The sequence below is a fragment of the Pteronotus mesoamericanus genome, unplaced genomic scaffold (genome assembly GCF_021234165.1).
Source record: "Pteronotus mesoamericanus isolate MK-2021 breed Mesoamerican mustached bat unplaced genomic scaffold, CSHL_Meso_final contig_55, whole genome shotgun sequence".
Taxonomy (NCBI): domain Eukaryota; kingdom Metazoa; phylum Chordata; class Mammalia; order Chiroptera; family Mormoopidae; genus Pteronotus; species Pteronotus mesoamericanus.
Window position 1 is genome coordinate 5,232,831 of NW_026555198.1, and position 6,914 is coordinate 5,239,744.

Here is a 6,914-nt window from a genome sequence, read left to right on the forward strand (position 1 = left end):
TTTGTCTCTGCCTACCCCCCACCACTTTCCCCTGCCCCCTCCCTCCTTCCCTCCCTCAGGTCTTCCCCTTTGGTTTTGTCCATGGCTTCATTAGTTCCCAGATTCTTTTTTTCTTAACTGTAGATTGATTTTATTTATTTATTTTTAAATGTCAAAGTTAATTATGAAACATTAAAAATATCTAAAACCATTATGAAGTCTCAATTAAACCAACATGACACCAGCACAAAAATAATCAAGTAGATCAATGAAATATAATGAACATTCTAGAGACAAACATATATATCTGATCAAAATATGTATGATTAAGTTGATATTTCAAATCAATGGGTAAAATAGGAATTATTCAACAAATAAGGTGCATGGACCACTATTACTTGAAATAAATCATATAGAGCCCTATTTTACACATTACACAAGAAATATTCAGGTGAGTTAAAAATCAATATGTAGAATCTAAGGAGTTTCAGAAGAAAATAGAACTAATTTTTCATGACCTGAAGTGAAATATTCAACCCCAGAAGCTATAAAGTAAATATTGACAATATGACTATGTTAAACATTTAACTATATAGTAATATGCATATGAAAAAAGTTAAAGGAGAAGGAATACAATAGAAAAGTATTTGCATCACATCTAAAACATGTATTTGCAACACATCTAAAACATGATTAATAGTTTTTTTTGTTTTTTGTTTCTCGTTTTTTGTTTTGTTTTTTTTTTAAGGAAAACAATTCTACAAACCTGTAATCAATAAATGGATAAAGAAGACCAAAGAGTCATTTAAAGCTTTTTTTTTAAATAATAGAAATAAGCAAGAAATATACTAAAACAGGTTTAGTTTCAACAGCTAGTAAAGGAAAAATTAAAATAAATTGTCACAATCAGATTATGAGTATTAAAAATATTGGTAATATCAAGTATTGGCAACTCTGAAAGGAACTGGGTATTCATAGAAACATTTTCCTCATCTTAAAGCAGTCCCTTTAGCATAGTTTGCAGTGCTGGTTTGGTGGAGGTATATATGTTTATCCTTCTCTTGTCTGGGAAACCCCTTATTTCACCTTCCATTTTAACTGAGAGCTTTGCTGGGTAGAGCAGTCTTGGTTGCAGATCTTTGCTTTTCATGACTTGGAATATTTCTTGCCATTCCGTTCTGGCTTGCAGTGTTTCTGTTGAGAAGTCAGATGCTAGCCATATCGGGGCTCCCTTATATGTTACTACTTCTTTCTCTCTTGCTTGCTTTAGGATTCTGTGTTTGTATTTGATATTTGCCATTTTAATGATGGCAATCATTATTATGGCAATAATTTAATGATATCTTGGAGTGGGCCTCATTGGGTTCCTCTGGAATGGGACCCTTCTGTGCTTCATGGACTTGTGAGACTTTTTCTCTCCTCCAATTAGGGAAGTTTTCCATCATTACTTTTTCAAAATGGTTCTCTACCCCTTCCTCACCTTCTTCTCCTTCTGGTATCCCTATCATACAGATATTATTATGTTTCAGGTTGTCCTGCATTTCCCTCAATGCCTCTTCATTCTTTTTGAGTCTTTATTCATTTTCTTGCTCTTTCTGGGAGCTTTTTGCTACCTTGTCCTCCAGCTCACTGATTCAGTCCTCAGGTTCATCTAGTCTCCTTTGGATTCCTTCTACTGTGTTGTTCAATTCAGGAATTGTATTCTTCATTTCCTCTTGTGACTTTTTGATAGTATCTATGTCCTTTTCCATGCTGATATAGTTTGCAGTAAGTTCCTCATAGTTTCCCTGTAGGTTTTTGTAATTCTCTCTGAGCTCACTGAGCTCATTGAGCTTCCTTAAAGCTGTTGTTTGGATCTCAGTATCTGATATTATACTTGCCTCTATTTCATTTAGTTCTCTTTGCGGGGATTCCTCGTTTCCCTTTGATTGTGGGATGTATTCTTCGGTCTTCCCATTATTTGTTAGACTCTTCTTTTTTGCTTCTGTTTCTTAAGGTCACCTGCCTGTGAACTTCTATGGTTGGAGACCGCTGTTTTTACTTTCTGGATCTGCCTCTGGTGACGTCAGATGTTGACCCTGTCTGATCTTAGGCTGTCTGTTCAAGACTTCCAGTAATCTCCTGTCTGTGGCTGTCTCCTTCAGCTGTCAATCTATTCACTCTGCACTCAGCAGGGTGCCTTAGACAGCTCAGGGCAGGGCAGAGTGCCTCCTGGGGGCAGGGTTATTGGGTCCTCTCTAGCTGCAGCCCAATGGGAGTGGAGTCTTCCCTGGGATCCTGCCGGCCACTCTCTCCATCCTCTCCCCAAAGCCTCCATCCCCAGTCTCTCAAGTGTCAGCAGACCTCTCTGCACCTCCTTTAGCCAAGGATCTGCTGCTGTGGCTGCCACTGTGATCTCAGCACTCATCTTAGACAGCACAGGGCCAGGTGGAATCCCACCTGGGGGCAGGGCTATGGAGTCCTTTGTGGTTGGTGCTACTCAGGTGAAATGGTCTCTTCCTGAGCAAGATGGCTGCTTCCGCAAGGCGGATGAGTCCGCACCGAGATCCTGCCCTACTCTCTCAGTTCTCTCCCCAAAGTCTCCTTCCCCAGTCTTTCTTCAGGTCTCTAGCCCACTCTGTCCCCACCTTTGCCGGAGACCAGAGTAAGTGGCTGCAAATAAAAATTTTGCATTGGCCCTTTAGAAGGCTCTTTGCATTTCCAGCCACCTGTCTCTGGCAGAGAGCAACCCTGCTACTTTTCACAGCTGACTGTTTTCTGTGTACTTTTTGGGCTCTGGTGCTGTGGGATAGAGATCCCCACTTTTGGTTTAGACCCCGCTCTTCTCAGGGGCATCCCACTGGCTGTTTCAATATCCTTCTCGTGCTGCCGCCCATGGGCACCCCACCTGCCTTCTCAGGTCTGTACTGCACTCTTCCAGTTAGAGTGCACTAAAGCCGATTCTTCTGTCTCTGAGGTTACAAGGCTCCTGTCTTGCTATTTTTTAGTTGTTTGTTCCAGGTGATTTCTCCATAATTTAGTTGTAATTCCAGGTTGGTCCTGGGAGGAGGTCAGTGTGACTTCCACTCACTCCTTTACCATCTTGATTCTCTCCTTTATGTCACTTCTTTTTTAAAAATAATGTAACCATTTGCCTGTACGTGGTGACCCTTTTCTTATCTATAAAAATAACTATGTAGGTAAGATTCAACGATCTCTAAGTTCTCTTCTGTTTCCACTTCAACATCATGTGGTTAGACCTAGGGCACATTTTAATCTATCTTCTATCTCTTTTGTGGTATGTATTTTTAAAAGGGAGATAGCTAATATTTTGTGAGTTCAGAAAAGAGCTCTGTCCATATATCCTCATGTAAGGATAGTTGATTTCAAGTTAGAACATGTTACAATAAAAAAAAAGGCTATTGTAAAAGCCTTTTTGACAACAGGCACAACTAAATGTAATGCATTGAGAGAATATTGTATCTTTGTTTTAATACTCCTATATATGAACAGTGTGTAAAAAGCATATAAGTATTTCCCATTTGCAACTTAATTTTGAATACCATTTTATTTTTTAGATAGAACCTCAGGAATATAGGTAAATTCAAACCATACATTGTTATTATGGTTATTGTCTGTTTAATGGTAACATTTGAAGAATATTTATCCTTGACATTTTCCAAATGAAGTTCAGTGAATTGTTCACAGGGGAATACAAATAGATTCATTCATCTCGACCTGAAAAAAGTCTCTGGATTCTTTAAACACTCTTTTAAAACTTTATATTCTTATCCAGGCATTAAAATCCAGTTCTGTGATTTAAAAATTGAGTTCTATATGTAAGTTTTAGATCTAAATATAAAATTCATCATCAAAAAATTTAAGGTGTTAGGAATATATGTAATATTTTTGTACTTTTGGAAAGCAATGCTAAATTAAGAGGCTAGATAATTAATGCTAGTAGTAGGTTGGAGTTTTAATTTGTTGTATAGTATGAGGGTCATTTATCTCTTCCCCTATCATTTTCTTAATTGACAAATCATATTAGAAACATATGAGCAGTTTACCTCTTGTGCAGTTTAGAATTGTTGGATAATAAATTGAAGACACTTATTAGTTCAGTGTGTTCATTAGATTCCACATATGAGTGAAATCGTAAGGTATTTGTCGTTCTCTGGCTGACTTATTTCATTTAGCATAATGTTCTCCAGGTCTATCCATGCTGTCACAAAGAGTAATAGAGACAGACTCATAGTTAGAGAGCCGGCTAACAGCTCTGGGTTGGGGGGATATTGAGCAAAAAAATGGAAGACTCAGACATGGACAACAGAGTGGTGATTGAGGGGACTGGGGGTAGGTGGAGTTGGAAGAGGGTATAAGAGGGATAAATGGTAATGAAAACAAATACAATAAAAAATAAACTATTAAAAATGAACTATTAAAAAATAAAGGGCACTTCCATTTTCTACTTTAGTAGGATATCATCCTTTGGGGGCTTTCCAGTCTATCACTAAACAATAAACATGGCTAGTTCCAGATGGTGAGAAATAGAATACATTGTGGGCACATGCACCTAGGACAGCAGAAAGGAGTGATTGAATACATTCATTGGAATTATAGAGATGACAAACAATAGGGATGTCACTGGAGACAACCTTTGACTTCTTTTTAGCAGAATGAGCATTGATTCCTAAATCAACGTGATTAAAGCTCTAATAACATGCATTTTGGATTGCTTTCTTTGTAGTGTTATTGTTTATGTAGGTGAATAAAATGTCGACAAATGAATCTACTCCAGGGACCCCAAAGGGGTGTTTTTCAAATGTGCTATATTAATATAATAGATTTTTAAAACAGGCTTATTGCAGTATAATTAAAATTGTATATATTTAAGGCATATAACTTAATGAGTTTGGATACATGCAAATAGCTGTGATCCCATTACCACGATCAAAGTAATAGACATGTCCATCACATCTAAAAGTCTTCCGTGTCCTCTTTTTTTGTCCATGTGTGGTAAGAACACTTAATATGAGATCTATTCTTATAACACAATTTTAAATGTACACTACATAATTGCTACTTAAAGCCTGTAATATGCAATGGGGGAAACAGTTACTTGGAATTGATAACTTACTCACTGAAGAATGTTCAACATTTTTTTTTTTAAAGCAACAAGAGGCTAAAGAATAGAGGTGGTGATGTATTAATACAAAGATTAGCCATAAGCAAAAAGCCAGCAGCAAACATAAGGTGAGGTTAAAACAAGTCTTTCTTTTTTCTTTTTTCTTTTGGTCTTTATTTTCATTGTTGACACTATTACAGACATCTCCATTTTCCCCGCCTCTGCCTGCCTCTACCTAGTCCCCACCTCTGCTTCCCTCAGGCCATTAACACACTGTTCTCTGTGTCTATGAGTTATGTTTATGTTATTTTGCTAATCCCTTTTAAAGACATCACCTAAGGATAACAACTGTCTTTTAAGCCGCTGTTGCTTCTGTTGGCTTTATCGCTGATTAGTTTGCTAGCTTTAACTTAAGTTTATTTACAAAAAAAAATTTCTAAAAAACTTTGCAACATTGAAGAACCAATTAAACAATAGCATTTGTATATTGTAGAGGCCCTATATTCTTTTGATATTTAAGCATGCTGTTACCTTTGGGCCATTAAAACAAAGCATAACAATAATTTTAAAGTCATATTTATTTAGATATAATTTCTATCCAGTAAAATTCATGCTTTTCAGATATACAGTTCTATGAGTTTTGAGAATCATGCAATCCACTTTTAGAACATTGCCATCACAAAAAATGTTCACTCATGCCTCTTTGTTTTCAATCTCTTCTTTGAACATACAGCCCCTGGCAGTCACTGATGGGTCTGTACTCCTATATGTTCACCTTTTCCAAAATGTTATATGAATGGAATCACACAATGTAGAGTCTTTTGTATCTGGCTCTTTTCATTTAGCATAAGGATTTTTATTTACATTTATCTCTGTTCTTGCATGCATAATTACTTTTTAGGGTAAGTAATATACATTCCTACCTTGTAAATGAGTTATAAAATATGAAGAAGAAAAATGACCACTAATTCTAGTGCAAAAATAATAATAATATTAACTGCTGTTTACACTTACTTCCAAGCTTTTCTTTTTTACACACATTTTACTCACATATACGAACATATCGTTTGTACTTTTTCAAATAACATTATATTAAAAAATTGTTTCTCATGTCATTACAGTCTTCATGAGTCTCATTTTATGTGTAAATGCCATACTGTATGTTTGCTATTTAGTGATACCTTTATTTTTAGATATTTTGTGATTGTTTACGATTTCTTACTTTCATAACACAACAGTAGACATTTTGGGGTATGATGCTTTTGGGAAGTAGAAATCTTAGGTGTCATCTGATCAGAGATACTACAGTCTGAATATGAAAATCTGGTGTAAGTGAGATGAATGAAAAACAAAGATGATATTATACAGTTAGAAAAAGCAGTCTGATAGGGAATGATGCATGTAAGAGAAGCAGTGTTAAGAACAAAGCACAGACTTCAAAAACTTCAAAATACAAAAAAAAAGTGTTCAGGAATAGCTTCCCTTTTTTACTGACTATGCTGTATGAAACACCTGATTCTATATTATCTCATTTAACTCTTACAACAATCTCATGAGGTTGTATGATAGGCAGAATGCCCCTCTAAGCCCTGGAACCTGTAAACATGTTACTATACATGGCAAAAAGAGATTTTACTGATATAATTAAGGTAGCAAAGATTATTCTGGATTATCCTTATGGACTCTGTCTAGTCACCATTAGCCTTTAAAAGCAGAGAACTTTCTCTTGCTAGAATAAGGGATATAGAAGACAGAAAAGTCTAAGGGATCAAAAGCGAGAGCAGCACTTTTTTGGCTTTGAGGATAGGAGTAATGTGGTAAGAAATAAAAG